The sequence below is a fragment of the Scyliorhinus canicula genome, chromosome 4, assembly GCF_902713615.1.
Source record: "Scyliorhinus canicula chromosome 4, sScyCan1.1, whole genome shotgun sequence".
In the NCBI taxonomy this organism is placed as follows: Eukaryota; Metazoa; Chordata; class Chondrichthyes; order Carcharhiniformes; family Scyliorhinidae; genus Scyliorhinus; species Scyliorhinus canicula.
In genome coordinates this window covers 117,075,931-117,093,295 of record NC_052149.1, presented here as the reverse complement: position 1 = coordinate 117,093,295, position 17,365 = coordinate 117,075,931, and the positions used below count along the sequence as shown (strand labels likewise).

Genomic DNA, 17,365 nt, shown 5'->3' with positions numbered 1-17,365 from the left:
TTGGAGGATAGTTTTGTATGTAATTGTCAGTTGAATTGCTTTTTCTTACCTCATGCTTCCTGATACTTTTGTGAAAACAAAATCCAAATATGACAACTGGCTGATCATCCAACTCAGTAACCTGTTCTTGCTTTCGCCCAATATCCTTTGATCCCTTTAGTCCCATAAGCTATATCTAACTCCTTCGTGAAAAGATATGTTTTGACCTCAACTGCTTCTTGTGATAGCGAATTCCACAGGCTCAGCACTCTCTGGGTGAAGACATTTCTCCTCATCTCAGTCCTAAAAGGTTTACCCTGTATCCTTAGACTATGGTCCCTGGTTCTGAATACTCCTGTTATCGGGACCATCCTGTATCTACCCTGTCTTGGTCTGTTAGAATTTTATAAGTTCCTCTGAGATCTCCCTTCATTCTTCAGAACTACAGCGAATACAGTCCAAATCAACTCAATCTCTCCTCATGCGTCAGTCCCACCAGCCCAGAATTCAGTCTGGTAAACCTTCTCTGCAAGCCCTCTGGAGCAAGAACATTCTTCCTCAAATAAGGAGACCCAAAACTGCACACAAATTCCAGGTGTGGTGTCACAAAGGCCCGGTTTAATTGCACCGAGACATCCTGCTCCTGCCAATCAATTTTCCATTCGCCTGTACGCTCTAATGTTACACACTAGTCTCTTACGTGGGACTTCAGCGAAGGCCTTCTAAAAGTCCTAATAAACCACATCCCCTGGACCCTCTTCGTCAACCCTATGAGTTGCATTCTCAAAGAATTCCAGTTGATTTGCCAAGCATATAAATACATTTAATCATTGAATTTACAGTGCAGAAGGAGGCCATTCAGCCCGTTGAGTCAGCACCGGCCCTTGGAAAGAGCACCCTCCACCCTATCCCCGCAACCCAGCAACCCCACCCAACCTTTTTCGACACGAAAGGGCAATTTAGCATGACCAATCCACCTAACCTGCACATCTTTGGACCGTGGGAGGAAACCGGAGCACCTGGAGGAAACCCACGGAGACATGGGGAGAACGTGCAGACTCCTCACAGACAGCGACCCAAGCCGGGAATCGAACCTGGGACCCTGGCGCTGTGAAACAACTGTGCTAACCACTGGGCTACCGTGCTGCCCTGATTTCCCTTTTGTAAATCCATGCTGACGCTATCCGATTCCCAAGTGCTCTGCTATAAATGGATTCTAGAATTTTCCCCACTATTTCTTAAAAATAAATTTAGAGTATCCAATTATTTTTTTCCAATTAAGGGGCAATTTAGCGTAGCCAGTCCACCTAACCTGCCCATCTTTGGGTTGTGGGGGTGAAACCATGCAGACACAGGGAGAACTCCACATGTACAGTGACCCAGGGCCAGGATCGAACAGTGTCCTCAGCGGCGTAGGCAGCAGTGCCAACCACAGCGCCACCTTGCCACCAAATTTTCCCCACCTTCCTTTTTAAATAGCGGAGTTACATTAGCGACCCTCTAATCTGTATGAACTATTCCAGAATCTATAGAATCTTGGAAGGTGACCACCAATGCATCCACTACTTTCCGGACCACTTCCTTAAGTACTCTGGGATGGTGGTGGACCTGGGGATTTATTGGCCTTCAATCCCATCAATTTCCCCTAAAGTGTTTCTCCATTAATACTCATTTCCTTCAGTTTCTCCCTCACTCCAACATTGTTCTCCAACATTTCTGGTATGTTATTCGTGTCCTCCCTTGTGAAGATAGAACCAAAATATGTATTTAGTTGGTCAACCACTTCTTTGTTTCCCATTATAAATTCTCCTGTTTCTGACTGTAAAGGACCTCCATTTGTCTTCACCAATCTTTTTCTCTTCACGTACCTATAGAAACCTTTACAGTCAGTTTTAATGTTCTCTGCAAGCTTACTCTCGTACTCTATTTTCCACTTCTTAATCAATCCCTTGGTCCTTCTTTTTATTGAATTCTAAACTGCTCCCAATCCTCAGGTCTGTTGTTTACCCTGGCCAATTCAATGCCTCTTCCTTGGATCTAATACGATCACTAATTTCCCTTGTAACCCATGATTTGGCCACCTTTCCTTTTTTACTTTTGGGCCAGACAGTAATAAACAATTGTTGCAGTTCATCCATGCCTTCCTTGAATGTTTGCCATTGCCTATCCACTGTTATCCCTTTAAGTAACGTTTCCTAATCCATCATAACGAACTCATGTCTCATAGCATTGTAGTTTGCTTTATTAAGATTCAGGACCCGAATCTCAGAATCAACTATGTCACTCTCCACCTTGATGAATAACTCTATCATATTATTGTCACTCACCCCAAGGGATTTCGTAGAACCAGATTGCCAATTATTCCTTTCTCATTGTACAATACCCAGTCGAGGATGGCCTATTCTCTATTTGGTTCCTCAGTGTATTGCCCCAGAAAACCATCTTGTATCTGCTGCAGGAATTCCTCCTCTATGGTATTGTTACTAATTTGTTACTGATTTGCCCAATCTTTAGGCAGATTAAAGTCACCCATAATTACAGATGTCCCTTTTTAGAACATCTACAGTGCAGAAGGGAGCTATTTGACCCATTGAGCCTGCACCAACCCTCTGAAAGAGCACCCTACCGAGGCCCACACCCCCACCCTCTCCCAGTAACCCAATAATCCGACCTAACCTTTTGGACACTAAGAGGCAATTTAGCATGACCAATCCACCTAACCTGCACATGCACATCTTTGGACTATGGGAGGAAACCGGAGCACCCGGAGGAAACCCACGCAGACACAGGGAGAAAAGGTAAACTCCATACAGACAGTCACCCAGGCCATAATTGAGCCTGGGTCCATGACCCTGTGAGGCAGCAGTTCTAACCACTGTGCCACCCATTCTCGCATGTGTCTCTAATTTCCTTTTTTAAAAATGTATTTTATTCCAAACATGCGTTAAAAATCCCAGCAACATATACAAAAACACACTCCCCAAAGTCACAGTCCCTTTGTACAATATTTCTCCTTTTACCCCCTCCCCTCCCTCTCTCCCTCCCTCCTCCTCCCCAGCCCTTGTGACGAACAATTCCTCAAACATTGTCATGAACAACCCCCACGGGGTCCCAAAGCCCTCAGCCGACCACCTCAACTCAAATTTAATCTTTTCCAACCAGTCCTCCAGCCAGCCCGCCACCCCCAGTGGCGTATACGACCTCCAATTTAGCAAGATCCAAGATCCTTTGTCGGGCAATTAGAGAGGCGAAAGCAATGACAGTGATCCCCTTCTTTTCTAGCAGCTCCGGAACTTCCGATACCCCCAAAGATCACCACGTGTGGTCCGGCCTGACTTCCACTCCCACAATTTTAGATAGTGTCTGTCATGGGAATGTCACTTTAAGAAATGTTTGTCTGCTCAAGTGGCTGCAGTGATGTCAGAGTGTGGGTGGAGCTGAGCTCTGGCTCTGCTTTTTAGTTTTGCTTGAGGAAAAGCTTGGGTGAGCCTGTGTTTGTTAGTTCCGTTTTAGTGTTGGAGCTGCAGCCAGCCAAAGAAGGTGTAATTTTGATCTCTCTGCCACCTAAAGACTATCTCTAGATCATTTGGTGAATTCAGAGTGATAATTGCTCTCATTAGAGAATTTAAACCTGACGAGCCTCTGTAAAAAGGGTTTTTGTCTTATGGATGTTAAAAGGAGAGTTTAAGGATTACTTAGAGTGTTGTATTGTTTGGCGATTGTATTTGAATTGATGGTTGCTAAGATGTTCACTGTATGTTTTAAAAAGGTTAACTGAGTTCATAGAATAAACATCGTTTGGCTTAAAAAAATTACTTTTAGATTTCTGCTGCACCACACCTCTAGAGTGGGCCGTGTGCTTCCCATACCACAATCTAGTAAAAATCGTGGGTCAGGTGATCTCCATGATCTACTTTGGAGTTCTCTAAACCCTGGCCCATAACATGTCCCAAACACCGTTTTCTAATTTCCTGTTTATTGCCATTCCCAACATCAACACGACAGTTTAGAGGTCTATATACGACCCTCACTAAAGTTTTTTGCAACTTAGTGTTTTTCAGCTTTACCCATACAAATTCTACATCGTCGGAATTAATAGCCCGCCTCACTATTGCATTAATTTCCTCTTTTAAAAAAAATAATTTTTATTGAGATTTTCCAAAACATATCAAAAACAGGAACCCCCCCCCCCCCCCCCCCCCCCCCCCGCCGCCGGGTTGCTGCTGCTGGCCTATTTTCCTCCTGTTCTGCCAGGAATTCCAGGAAAGGCTGCCACCGCCTAAAGAACCCCTGTACTGATCCCCTCAGGGCAAATTTCACCATCTCCAATTTAATGAACCCCGCCATATCATTGATCCAGGCCTCCAAACTTGGGGGCCTTGCATCCTTCCATTGAAGCAAAATCCTCTGCCGGGCTACTAGGGACGCAAAGGCCAGAACACCGGCCTCTTTCGCCTCTTGCACTCCCGGCTCCACTGCAACCCCAAAAATTGCGAGTCCCCAGCCTGGCTTGACCCTGGATCCTACCACCCTCGACACTGTCCTTGCTACCCCCTTCCAGAACTTCCCCAGCGCTGGGCATGCCCAAAACATATGGGTGCGGTTCGCTGGGCTCCCCACCACCTAGCACACCTGTCTTCGCCCCCGAAAAACCTACTCATCCTCGTCCCAGTCATGTGGGTCCCATGCAGCACCTTGAACTGTATGAGGCTAAGCCTCGCACAGGAAGAGGAGGAATTCACTCTCTCCAGGGCATCCGCCCACGTCCCCTCCTCAATCTCCTCACCCAGCTCCTCTTCCCATTTACCCTTCAGCTCCTCCACCGAGGCCTCATCCACCTCCTGCATGACGCGGTACACGTCCGAAATCCTCCCCCCTCCAACCCACACCCCCGAGAGCACCCTGTCCCGTACCCCATGTGGGGGCAGCAGAGGGAACCCCTCCACCTGCCGCCTGGCAAACGCCCTAACCTGCATGTACCTAAACATGTTCCCCGGGGGGTCCCCAAACTTCCCCTCTAACTCACCCAGGCTCGCAAACCCATCCACAAACAGGTCCCTCAACCTCCTAATACCTACCCTGTGCCAGCCAAGAAACCCACCATCGATTCTCCCTGGTACAAACCGGTGGTTCCCCCGTATCGGGGTCTCCATCGAGCCTCTCACCTCCCCCCTATTCCGTCTCCATTTCCCCCAAATTTTGAGTGTAGCCGCCGCCACCGGGCTCGTGGTATATCTCGTTGGAGGGAGCGGCAACGGCTCCGTTACCGGCGCCTCCAGACTCGTGTCCACGCAGGACGCCATCTCCATCCTCTTCCATGCTGCTCCTGCCACGTCCATTACCCACTTACGCGCCATTGCTGAGTTGGCAGCCCAGTAGTACCCACAGAGGTTGGGGAGCGCCAGCCCCCCCCATCCCTGCCCCGCTCCAAAAACACCCTTCTCACCCTCGGAGTCCCATGCGCCCATACAAATCCCGTAATACTCCTGTTGGCCCTCCTAAAAAAGGCCTTCGGGATAAGGATGGGGAGGCACTGGAACAGAAACAAAAACCTTTGGAGTACTGTCACCTTGACGGACTGCACCCTACCCGCCAGCGACAGCGGCAACATGTCCCATCTTTTAAACTCCTCCTCCATTTGCTCCACCAGCGTAGTGAGGTTGAGCTTGTGAAGGGCCCCCCAGCTCCTAGCCACCTGAACGTCCGCCTTCAGCCCCTTCAGGTGCGTAAACACCCGGGCCCATTTAACCGGCCCATTCAGCCCCTTCGCATTCCAAGTTATCAGCCGGATCAGAGGGCTCCCTGCCCCCCTCCCCTGTCGACTAGCCATAACCCGTCCCCTGCCCGCCCCAGGCCAGCGCCCCCCCCCTCGCCCGTTCCCCACGGCGGCAAACCCCCACCCCGGCCCCCCCTGCATACTCCAGCTCCCTCCTGGCCATTCCAGCAGCAACCTGGTACAACCCCCCCCCCCCCCCCCCCCGGCTAGGACCCCTCCTGGCCGCGTTACTCCCTCCATAGCACTCCTGTGAGCCAGATAACTTCTGCTGACCCCGGCAGCCCCCGCCCCACCTCCGACCCCCCCCCCCCCCCCCCAACGTGGGACTACTTCTCCTCCGCCAGACCCATCAGCAGACCCTCCTCCTCCCCCTCCCGCTTCTCAGCTCCGACCCCGCCCCCATCCACCCTCAGCACGGGAAACAGAAAAAAAGCCCGCGCTTTCCCTCTGCCCGACCCCGCCCCTGCAAAAAAAGACAGCACCCCACCCGCCTAAGAACCAACACACAACTAGCATAAAACAGCATAACACAGAGACCCTTCCCATCAAAAGTTAACACAGTTATTTACAAACCCCGACCCTCAGTCAGAGTCCAACTTCTCGGCCTGCACAAAGGCCCACGCCTCCTCCGGGGACTCAAAATAAAAGTGCCGGTCCTTGAATGTGACCCACAGACGCGCCGGCTGTAACATGCCAAACTTCACGCTCTTTCTGTGGAGCACTGCCTTCGTCCGGTTGTACCCGGCCCTCCGCTTAGCCACCTCCGCACTCCAGTCCTGGTCGATCCGCACTACCGTGTTCTCCCACTTGCTGCTCTGCTCCTTCTTGGCCCACCTAAGCACGCACTCTTGGTCAGCGAACCAGTGGAACAGCACCAGCACCGCCCGTGGCGGCTCATTCGGCTTGGGCCTCGGAAGGACACTGCTCCCATCAGCGAGTTCACCAAAACGACCACATAGGCCCCCAGGTCTGACCCCTCCAGCCCCTCCGTGAGGCCCAGGATCCGCAAATGTTTCCGCCTCGACCGGTTCTCCATCCCCTCGAACCGCTCCTGCCACTTCTTATGGAGCGCCTCATGCATCTCCACCTTTACCGCGAGGGTCGCGGCCTCATCCTCTCTTTTGTTGTGCCAGCAGCTTGTCTGTATTAGCCTTCAGCGAGTCTAGGAGCTCCACCTTTAGCTCCTGAAAACATCGCTGGAGAGCCTCCTTCTGCACCTGCGCCCACTGCCTCCATTCCTCGAGGCCTCCACCGGCCGCCATCTTGAATCTCTTCCCCCGCTTTTTCTTGGGCGCTGCCACTGCTATTTTGCTGGCCCCACTCCTGGTCAAGATCAAAGACCACTGGGGATCCACTGCAGACACCTTCCCATGTCGGGAACCGTCGAACAAGTACCGCTGGGGGCCCTTAAAAGAGCCCAAAAGTCCGTTCCTGGCGGGAGCTGCCGAACGTGCGGCTTAGCTCCGCATAGCTGCAACCGGAAGTCTCATTAATTTCCTCTTTAACCAGCAATGCAACTGCATCGCCTTTTTCTTATTGTTTGTCATTAACCCCACTCTAGTACTAGCTCTATCCTCTGCCCGTTGTCCAGAACATCTTTCTCTGTTTCAAACACTTATCCAATTTTGCATTCCTTGCTGCAAAGTATTCCAATCTCCAACAAAACAATTCTCTTCACCTTTTTCCTAACTTTTTTGATCGGAATTTTAAATTGCTAACTTCGCAGCACCGGTTGGATTGGATTTGTTTATTGTCACCTATACTGGGGTACAGTGAAAAGTATTTTCCTGCGAGCAGCTCAACATATCATTAAGTACATGAAAAGAAAAGAAAATACATAATAGGGCAACACAAGGTACACAATGTAACTATATAACATCGACATCGGGTAAAGCATACAGGGTGTAGTATAAATCAGGCCAGTCCATAAGAGGGTTGTTTAGGAGTCTGGTAACAGCGGGGAAGAAACTGTTTTTGAGTCTGTTTGTGCGTGTTCTCAGACTTTTGTATTTCCTGCCCGATGGAAGAAGTTGGAAGAGTGAGTAAGCCGGGTGGGAGGGGTCTTTGATTACGCTGCCCGCTTTCCCCAGGCAGCGGGAGGTGTAGGTAGTCAATGGATGGGAGGCAGGTTTGTGTGATGGACTTGGCTGTGTTCACGACTCTGAAGTTTCTTGTGGTCCTGGGCCGAGCAGTTGCCATACCAGCTGGTAATGCAGCCAGATAGGATGCTTTCTATGGTGCATCTGTAAAAGTTGGTAAAAATTAATGTGGACATGCCGAATTTCCTTAGTTTCCTGAGGAAGTATAGGCGCTATTGTGCTTTCTTGTAGCGTCGATGTGGGTGGACCAGGATAGATTTCTGGTGATGTGTACCCCTAGAAATTTGAAGCTCCTAACCATCTCCACCTCGGCCCCGTTGATGCTGACAGGGGTGTGAACAGTACTTTGCTTCCTGAAGTCAATGACCCAACCTTTAGTTTTGCTGGCATTGAGGGATAGATTGCTGTTGCTGCACCACTCCACTGGGTTCTCTATCTCCCTCCTGTATTCTGACTCGTCGTTATTCGCAATCCGGCCCACTATGGTCGCATCGTGAGCAAACTTGTAGATGGAGTTGGAACCAAGTTTTGCCATGCAGTCGTGTGTGTACAGGGAGTAGAGTAGGGGGCTAAGTACGCAGCCTTGCAGGCCTCGATATTCAGGACAATTGTGGAGGACGTGTTGTTGTTTATTCTTACTGATTGTGGTCAGTGGGCAGAAGTTGCAGAGTGAAGAGCCAAGTCCCAGGTTTTGGAGCTTTGATATGAGTTTGGCTGGGATTATGGTGTTGAAGGCGGAGCTGTAGTCGATAAATAGGAGTCTGATGTGGGAGTCCTTGTTGTCGAGGTGCTCTAGGGATGAGTGTAGGGCCAGCGAGATGGCGTCAGCTGCGGACCGGTTGCGGCGGTATGCGAATTGCAGTGGATCATAGAATTATCATTGAATCATAGAATTTACAGTGCAGAAGGAGGCCACTCGGCCCATCGAGTCCGCACCAGCTCTTGAAAAGAGCACCCCACTTAAGGCCACACTTCCACCCCAGCCCCCTAACCTAGTAATCCCACCTATGGCTAATCCACCTAACCTGCACATCTTTGGACTGTGGGAGGAAACCGGAGCACCCGAAGAAAACCCACGCACACACGGGGAGAACATGCAGACTCCCCACAGACAGTGCCGGGAATAGAACCTGAGACCCTGGAGCAGTGAAGCAACTGTGCTAACCATTGTGCTAACGTGCCTCCCGTCAAGACGTACTGGGAGTATGGAGGTGATGAGCTTCATGACCAACCTCTCGAAGCACTTAATTACGACTGAAGTCAGGGCCACTGGACGGTAGTCATTGAGGCACGTTGCCTGGCTCTTCTTTGGCACCAGTATGATGGTGGTCTTCTTGAAGCAGGTGGGGACCTCGGAGTGGAATAGGGACAGGTTAAAGATGTCCGCGAACACACCTGCCAGCTGGTCTAGGCAGCCTCTGAGTGCACGGCCAGGGATCCTGTCCGGACCCATCGCCTTCCGAGAGTTCACTTTTTGGAAAGTCGATCTGACTTCGGAAGCTGTGATGGTGGGTATGGGTGAGTTGTCGGCTGCTGGGGCACTCGACAGCGGATCGTTGGTTGCTTGCTCAAACTGAGCATAGAATGCATTGAGTTCATCGGTGAGGGGTGCACTGCTGCTGGAGACACTGCTCGGCTTCGCTTTGTAGCCCGTTATGTGTTTAGGCTTTGCCACAACCGCTGAGAGTCTGTAATGCTAGTCTGTGACTCGAGCTTGGTCTGATATTGTCTCTTGGCATCTCGGATGGCTTTGCGGAGGTCATATCTGGATTTCTTGTATAGGTCAGGGTCGCCTGATTTGAATGCCTCAGACCTGTCCTTCAGTAGGGAGTCAATCTCGCGATTGAGCCATGGTTTCCGGTTGGGGAATGTACGTACTGCTTTCTTTGGCACGCAGTCGTCCACACATTTGCTGACGAAGTCTGTGACGGTGATCGCATGCTCATTTAAGTTGGTCACTAAGTTCTTAAATATGGACCAGTTCACCGGTTCTGATTCCTCAACCAGGAGGTAGAACATAGAACATAGAACAGTACAGCACAGAACAGGCCCTTCGGCCCTCAATGTTGTGCCGAGCCATGATCACCCTACTCAAACCCACGTATCCACCCTATACCCATAACCCAACAACCCCCCCCCCCCTTAACCTTACTTTTATTAGGACACTACGGGAAATTTAGCATGGCCAATCCACCTAACCCGCACGTCTTTGGACTGTGGGAGGAAACCGGAGCACCCGGAGGAAACCCACGCACACAGGGGGAGGACGTGCAGACTTCACACAGACAGTGACCCAGCCGGGAATCGAACCTGGGACCCTGGAGCTGTGAAGCATTTATGCTAACCACCATGCTACCCTGCTGCCCATTATCTGTCAAAGTTCTTTGTAATCATAATATAAACCTCAATTCAATCTTCTCTTAACATTTTCAGCTCCACGAGAAATTTTCCAGTATCTTGGGACAGCTCCAGAATTAATTAAACCGTTGTGAAGTCAGTCCTGTGAAGGATACAGCCCGTATTTTTAACCCAAACAAGCCCTGAGACAAGGAAATCAATTTTACTGTGTCTGTATGGTTTCTAAAGCTGGCATCACCCTCATTGTATGCCGTTGTTGCTCGTTATGCTTTCCCTTCATTTGCTCTGTTTTAATTACCTTTGCTCAAGAGTCGCCAGGTATCTTTCTGATACCATTACAGGGTTCAAAGCCAAATACTGATCAATGACTCGATACACCAGTTAGTAAGTTTGAAATCAATGCACATTTACTTACACACACAGTCAGTTATTACTCGTGCATAAATTCTACTCACTAAACCACAACTGCTACTAAAGCCTATACTTAGCTTCGAGTAGCCCACTCAGTCAGAGGAACAATGGCCGTTGTCCGGTTCTGATACTGCTGGCTTCGAACTGGTATAGAATAGTAGCTAGGAGCGCCTATCTCGTAGCGTGCGTTAACCTTAGACTTACTTGGCTGGTGCTTGGCGGGTCTCTCGTCGCTGAGAGCCAAATGCCAAGGTGAAGATGGAGAAAGTAAGAGTTCTCAAGAGAGCGAACTGACCTTGGGGACTCTGTTTTATAGCCCCCAGGGTTTCGCGCCCTTCTGGGTGGACCCTGGACTTGGTCCCAATTAATTGGACCACGTCCCAATCGTTTGCATCGATTCTCTCCAATAACGGGGTAGTTCCCTGCTCGTTGGGCGGGCTCTAGGTAACCGTTGGCCTGCCTTTGTTTTAGCTTCCACTGGCGCCGGGAAGTCTGTCCTGGTACCGATTGTTTCAATGTTTTTTTTTGTCCCCGGAGATAGCTCATTACTATGTTAATGGCTTGTAGTTTCAGTTCTGTCTGGGTTCTGCAAGTTCCAATCCACAGGAAACCTTGCACCTGCTTGTTTTTCTAGCACTGTCCATTTTTCCCTGCACTCTTTGCGAGTATCCATTTTAGAATCGGGATGTGGCCACCCCAGGTGGCTACACCGTCTGTGGCTATTTTGTCTTTCTAGAATAAAAGGCCTAAAACTGCTCCTGGTACTCTGAGCACAAAATCTAGGAGTGCTTTACAGTAGTCCCCCTTTATAACGCGGGTGTTGGGGTCCAAGACAGCCGCCCGCGCTGCAACCGAGCCGCGGATATCCACGATGGGGGTTTTAAATTTATTTTAAAATCTATGCTAGCGCTTCCCATTGAGAGTCTACGGGGGGCGGGGGGAGAGGTCAGACCCCCGTAGACTCACAATGGGAAGCGCTAGCATAGATTTTAAAATAAATTTAAAACCCCCATCGTGGATCCAATTAAAATTTCAGCGGCCGGCTCACTTTGATCCGGAGAGGGAAGCTGCTCTCACTGAAATCAGCCGGCCGCTGAAATTGACACTGCCCGCTGCTCTCTCTCTCCAATCCAACTTTTAAGTTTTAATGTTTCTGATTGGAGGGAGAGAGCAGCCGGCAGTGTCAATTTCTTTTTTTTTTCCTCCGGCTTGCCCCCTCTCCCCCCACATCCTCCAACTAGACCCCTCTCCCCCCCCACCCTCCGACTCGCCCCCTCTCCCCCCCAACACCCTCCGGCTCGCCCCCTCTCCCCCCACACCCTCCGGCTTGCCCCCTCTCCCCCCACACCCTCCGGCTCGCCCCCTCTCCCCCAACACCCTCCGGCTCGTCCCCCTCCCCCCACACCCTCCGGCTCGCCCCCTCTCCCCCAACACCCTCCGGCTCGCCCCCTCCCCACACCCTCCGGCTCGCCCCCTCTCCCCCACACCCTCCGACTCGCCCCCTCTCCCCCCCAACACCCTCCGGCTCGCCCCCTCTCCCCCCACACCCTCCGGCTCGCCTCCTCTCCCCCCACACCCTCCGGCTCGCCCCCTCTCCCCCCACACCCTCCGGCTCGCCCCCTCTCCCCCACACCCTCCGGCTCGCCCCCTCTCCCCCCACATCCTCCGGCTCGCCCCCTCCCCACACCCTCCGGCTCGGCCCCTCCCCACACCCTCCGGCTCGCCCCCTCCCCCCCTCTCCTCCCCCGTCCCCCAACACCCGCAGGACCCCCCTCTCTCCCGCAACACCCGCAGGCCCCCCTCTCTCCCCCACACCCCCAGGGGGGTCTCCCCCACACCCGCCCCCCTCCTCTCCCCCCCCAACACCCGCCCCCCTCCTCTCCCCCCCAACACCCGCCCCCTCCTCTTCCCCCCCAACACCCGCCCCCCTCCTCTCCCCCACAACACCCGCCCCCCTCCTTTCCCCCCCAACACCCGTCCCCCTCCTCTCCCCCACAACACCCGCCCCCTCCTCTCCCCCCCAACACCCGCCCCCCTCCTCTCCCCCCCACACCCGCCCCCCTCCTCTCCCCCCCAACACCCGCCCCCCTCCTCTCCCCCCCCAACACCCGCCCCCCTCCTCTCCCCCCCAACACCCGCCCCCCTCCTCTCCCCCCCAACACCCGCCCCCCCTCCTCTCCCCGCCAAAGCACCCGCCCCCCTCCTCTCCCCCCCAAACACCCGCCCCCCCTCTTCTCCCCCCCAACACCCCCCCCCCTCTTCTCCCCCCCCAACCCCCGCCCCCCCTCTTCTCCCCCCCAACACCCGCCCCCCCACTTCTCCCCCCCAACACCCGCCCCCCCTCTTCTCCCCCCCAACACCCGCTCCCCCTCTTCTCCCCCCCAACACCCGCCCCCCTCCCCCAACACCTGCCCCCCCTCTTCTCCAACACCCGCCCCCCCTCTTCTCCAACACCTGCTCCCCCTCTTCCCCCCCCAACACCCGCCCCCCCTCTTCTCCCCCCCCCACACCCCCCCCCCCCCCTCTTCTCCCCCCCCCCCCAACACCCGCCCCCCCTCTTCTCCCCCCCAACACCCGCCCCCCCCCCCTCGGCAGTGTCAATTTCAGCGGCCGGCTGATTATTTCAGTGAGAGCAGCTTCCCTCTCCGGATCAAAGTGAGCCGGCCGCTGAAATTGACACTGCCCACTGCTCTCTCCCTCCAATCCAACTTTTAAGTTTTAATGTTTCTGATTGGAGGGAGAGAGCAGCGGGCAGTGTCAATTTCAGCGGCCGGCTCACTTTGATCCAGAGAGGGAAGCTGCACTCACTGAAATAATCAGCCGGCCGCTGAAATTGACACAACTGACAGTTGGGGTCCACAATCCCCCCCGCGGTATATCGCGAACCGCGGTATTGCGGAGCGCGGTATAACGGGGGACTACTGTACTCTCAAAAATGCTGGGCAGAATTCTCCGCCCTGCAACACCAGTTTTCTGGTGCAGCGCGCCCCTGCCGGCAGCGGGATTCTACATCCCGCCAGCTGGCCAATGGGGCAGCCCAACGCTGTCAGGGAATCCCCGGCATGTGTGCATTGCCGGTGTAATGGAGAATCCTGCCAGCGGGAAAATCTAACCCGCTGTGTTTCAGGTGAGATGTTAAACCAAAGCCATTTAGATTTAGATTTAGAACAGTACAGCACAGAACAGGCCCTTCGGCCCTCGATGTTGTGCCGAGCAATGATCACCCTACTCAAACTCACATATCCACCCTATACCCGCAACCCAACAACTTCCCCCTTAACCTTACTTTTTAGGACACTATGGGCAATTTAGCATGGCCAATCCACCTAACCCGCACATCTTTGGACTGTGGGAGGAAAACGGAGTACCCGGAGGAAACCCACGCACACACGGGGAGGACATGCAGACACCGCACAGACAGTGACCCAGCCGGGGACCAAACCTGAGACCCTGGAGCTGTGAAGCATTGATGCTAACCACCATGCTACCATGCTGCCCCTGAGTTCAACCAGTCAGACTGCACCATGTCTGACTGGTTGACATTAAAGACCCATGACACTGTTTCAAAGGAGAGTTGGAGAGTTTCCCATGTTATCCTGGCCAGTATTTATCCCTCATCCAACATCATTGATAAAACAGTTATTATCAGCACCTTACTGTTGGTCGGAGTTTTCCATGCATAAATTGCTTTTTAAATGCAAGTTGTTATGTAAAATGCTAAAGGACTTGATAACGTGATAGAAGCAGTGCATTTAACTGAGACTGGTCATAAAGCAAGATGATGCAAGTACAAATTTGGAAAGACAGATGAGACTAGATCTTGAAATGAGATTTGAAATTATTTTACTGCAGAGTATTGCAATCCTCTGCCACAATTACTTGTGATGAATAGTTGGTTATTGGCAGGTTGAAGATTGTGGGAGGAAGTGTGGACATGGATGATCAATAGGTGATTTAGATGGAATGTTTTTATTTCCAGACCTTTTGGATTGGTCAGAATGTAATGTGTGGAATGTAACCAGTGAGGGTTGACCAGCAGATTCAGTGTTGTGGGGTTGCATTGCTTTCACTTCATGGAGTTTGGAGAATGTGCATCCATACTGTGTTTTTCATGATTCCAGAACATTTACCACCAGTGAAGTACTTGACGTGTTGGCCCTGATGTAATGCAGGAAATGCGGTAACCAATTTGTACGTAACAAACTCACAAGCAGCAATGTGACGATGAACAGATAATCTGTTCAGTGATGTTGATTGGGGGATAAAAATCCATCAGGAGTGAACACCACTGCTCTCCTTCAAAATCTTATGTCGGGGTGGGTGGGTCCTGCGAGAGGAGGGCCTTGCTTGGTTTAAAGTCTCATCCAAAAGGTGGCACCTCAGCCAGTGCAGAATTCCTTCAGTACTATGCTGAGGTGTCTGTGTTCATATTATTGGCCAGTGTGTCAAATATTTTCCATTTTGCACGGCTGATTGTGCAGACAGGGGTCAAGAAATATCAGAGACTGCTTTTTTGGTCAGCAGAAAATGTTCTATCGGCTAAAGATCTTGTTGCACAAATCAAGAAGTTCACTTAAATATTATAGTGCTAATAAAGTGAGCAAGGCATGAAATCCCACCCAATAGTCTCCCAGGCACGGCGGTACCTTTGCACTCCCCCTGGGCACCTTGGCACTGCCAGGGTACCAGGATGGCAGTGCCTGTGTGTCCACGTGACAGGTTGGAACTACCATGCGATAGGCCCCCTGGGAGGGAGGGAGGGGGGGGGGGGGGGGGCCTTGCGGCTTGCCAAGCAGAGGTGAGGGGAGGGTTTTCCAAGGTTGGGGGAGGTTCGAAAGGGGTCAAAAGAGCGAGGGGGGGCCGTGGCAGGAGATCCCTTTAATTGCGGCCTTGGCGGGGACAGACTCCCTGAGGCCAAAAAAAGCAGCAAAGTGCCGTTGGATAGCAGGATGTTTCTCGGTACTGCAGCCCTGAGAACCACCCCGCTAAATGTGCCGTTCAGCGGACTTTTTTTTTATAAATCTAGAGTACCCAATTATTTTTTCCAATTAAGGGGCAACTTAGAATGGCCAATCTACCTACCCTGCACATCTTTGGGTTGTGGGGGTGAAACCCACGCAGACACGGGGAGAATGTGCAAACTCCACACGGACAGTGACCCAGGGCCAGGATCGAACCTGGGACCTCAGCGCCGTAGGCAGCAATGCTAACCACTGTGCCACCGTGCTGCCCTGTTCAGCGGACTTTAAGTTCAGTCCGTTGAAGCGCGGCCCTTGGATGAACTTGTTTTTTGGTTTTGCTCCGTTAACCAGGGGGACCGTAGGGGAGTTGTGGTCACCGATTCAAAGTCATTGGTAACAGATCTTAGAGTTCAAGAATCTGCTTGACAGGGTGGGCCAGTGTAATGCTACCATCGCCAGCCCCAGGAGGTGAAAGAAATACTCAACGAAGCAATTGCAAGTCATCCAGCGTCTTCCCCACAGTCGAAGAACTTTACTGTTGTGGAACTGGATGTTAGCTGAGCAACCACAAAAAAAGGGCAAAGCTGCCGAGAAAAATGGTATCCCCCTGGACTTCCTGCACCATCTTGGCCCTCTGGCAGCGCAATGGCTACTGACACTCTCATCAACTGCGGTGGAGAATGGCCACATTCCACAAATCTGGCCTAGGTTGTTGGTATTGGCCTACCAAAACCAGGATAGCCAGCAGATGACCCTGGGAGCTGCAGGTTCATTTTATTGCTCTGTGCAACCTATATTGTTACTGGAGAGGCTCACTCTTTAAAAAATTACCCCTATTACCGTCCCCCAAGAGCAGGCTGCCTTTAGGGCCCAACACAGTTGTTGTGCACAAGTTCCTTCTATCACCACGAACATTGAGGCTGGTTTTTATCACAAAATCAAGACTGGAGCCAATTTCATAGATCTTTCCTCAGCCTATGATACTGTGTGGAAACAGACTGATGCAAAACGCTCTGTAATGGTCTCCCACAGGAAAGTGTCCTGGCACCGACACTTCTTAACATAAAAATGTAAGAGCTAGGAGCAGGAGTAGGCCACCTGGCCCCTCGAGCCTGCTCCGCCATTCAATAACATCATGGCTGATCTTTTTGTGGACTCAGCTCCACTTACCCACCCGCTCACCGTAACCTTTCATTCCCCCACTGTTCAAAAATCTATCTACCTTTGCCTTAAAAACGTTTAACGAGGTAGTCTCAACTGCTTCACTGGGCAGGGAATTTCACAGATTCATGACCCTTTGGGTGAAGTTCCTATCTACATAAGCAACGTGCCCACCACATTATCGTGAAAATTTATTTATGCAGACGATGTTGCCTTGACAACTCAGGCAAAACCTTTCCAGGATAGGGAAACCATTGTAAACTTTGACCTGTCATAAATTTCTGAATATTTCTGCAAGTGCTGACTGCAACCAAACCCAGCCGCATTCCCCATCTCTACATTCCACCATGAAAATCGCAACGCACACAACGACCTAAATGTCACCTTGTGAGAGGGGAAAATAGTGCGGATTGACCCGACTCTCATCTATCTTGGAGTGAGCCTTACCTCTCCCTGACATACTATCACCACCTCAGCGAGGCTGCTGGGAAGATCAAGACAAGAGTCAACAACACCTACAAGCTCGCTAGCACAAGCTGACGTCCAAAAGTTACCACCGTTCGAACTCCTGCTGCAGCTGTGGTCTTTTCGATAGCTGAGTATTGTGCTCCCATTTGGGC

General features: G+C 51.8%; 1 protein-coding gene across 2 annotated transcripts in view; it reads left to right on the top strand.

Annotated features, from left to right (window-relative positions):
- Positions 1–17,365, top strand: part of si:ch211-267e7.3 (ADAMTS-like protein 2) — a 190,088-nt gene that overhangs the window by 75,056 nt on the left and 97,667 nt on the right. The window lies entirely within an intron of this gene.